Source organism: Eumetopias jubatus, unplaced genomic scaffold (genome assembly GCF_037043125.1).
Source record: "Eumetopias jubatus isolate StellerSeaLion01/CBP00866 unplaced genomic scaffold, mEumJub1_p1.0 scaffold_15, whole genome shotgun sequence".
Classification (NCBI taxonomy): domain Eukaryota; kingdom Metazoa; phylum Chordata; class Mammalia; order Carnivora; family Otariidae; genus Eumetopias; species Eumetopias jubatus.
The window spans coordinates 32,219,432-32,221,056 of NW_028274821.1; the positions used below are offsets into that span (position 1 = coordinate 32,219,432).

Here is a 1,625-nt window from a genome sequence, read left to right on the forward strand (position 1 = left end):
TCTTGAAACTTGAACTCAATCACAAGAGGAAATTTGGAAGAACTCAAACACTTGGCGGTTAAAGAGCATGCTACTAAAGAATGAATGGGTCAACCAGAAAATTAAAGAAGAATTTTTAAAAATTCATGGAAACAACTGGAAATGAAAACACAACCGTTCAAAATTTTAGGATACAGCAAAGGTCATCCTAAGCGGGAAGTACAAAGCAATACAAGCCTTTCTCAAGAAACAAGAAAGGTCTTGAAGCGGGGCTTTTTCCAGACGTGCCTCTCTCCTGGTTTCGTGGAGTTTCCTCACAGCATGGCCCCCAAATGCAAGTCTTCGCTCCCACCTCAAACGAAGAAACAGAGATTACCTCCTGCCCCCAAGCCACAGGAGACGTCGACATCTCAGCACTTGCCTAAGGGAGAAAAAGAACAGCAAGAAGCAACTGAACATATTGATGAAGTACAAAATGAAATAGACAGATTTAATGAACAAGCCAGTGAGGAGATTTTGAAAGTAGGACAGAAATATAACAAACTCCGCCAACCATTTTTTCAGAAGAGGTCAGAATTGATTGCCAAAATTCCCAATTTTTGGGTAACAACATTTGTCAACCATCCACAAGTGTCTACACTGCTTGGGGAGAAGGATGAAGAGGTGCTGCATTATTTGACAAGAGTTAAAGTGACAGAATTTGAAGATATTAAATCAGGTTACAGAATAGATTTTTATTTTGATGAAAACCTTACTTTGAAAATAAAGTTCTCTCCAAAGAATTTCATCTGAATGAGAGTGGTGATCCATCTTCAAAGTCCACCAAAATCAAATGAAAATCTGGAAAGGATTTGATGAAACGTTCAAGTCAAACACAGAATAAGCCAGCAGGAAGAGACAGCATGAGGAACCAGAGAGCTTCTTCATCTGGTTTACTGACCATTCTGATGCAGGTGCAGATGAGTTAGGAGAGGTCATCAAAGATGATATTTGGTCAAATCCATTACAGTACTACTTGGTTCCCAATATGGATGATGAAGAAGGGGAAGGAGAAGAAGATGATGATGATAATAAAGAAGAAGGATTGGAAGATATCAAAGAAGAAGGAGATGAGGATGAAGGTGAAGAAGATGAAGATGATGATGAAGGGGAGGAAGAAGAGGAGGAGGGAGGAGAAGATGACTAATGGAACACTGATGGATTCCAACCTTCCTTTTTTAATTTTCTTCAGTCCCTGGGAGCAGGTTGCAGTCTTTTTTTTTTCTCCTCTTGTGCTCATTCGCCCTGTTTTTTGAAGTCTCTTTTCTGTCCCTTTATACCATGGTTCTCAACTTATTCTGGGGGTAAATACCTTGAGCAAACTACAGTGGGAAAAGAATCTCTACCCCTTTCTGTTCCAAATTCATTTTTATCCCTTCCTGTCTCAACAAAAACTTTATGGAATCAACACGACTGTGCTCTGTGGGAAAAAAGAAAACCTTTTGCTCCCTTAGCTCTGCTGGAAGCTGTAGGGTGCTAGGCCCCTGCCTAGTAGTGCATAGAATTCTAGCGTTTTTCCTCCCTTCTCAGTATATTGGGCTCAGAGATTACACTGTGTCTCTTTGTGAATATGGACAGTTAGCATTTACCAACATGTACTTGTCTAC

General features: G+C 40.2%; 1 pseudogene; it reads left to right on the forward strand.

The window, feature by feature from the left end:
• Positions 1–300: 300 nt before the first annotated feature.
• Positions 301–1,210, forward strand: LOC114212447 (protein SET-like; annotated as a pseudogene).
• The last annotated feature ends 415 nt before the right edge of the window (positions 1,211–1,625 follow it).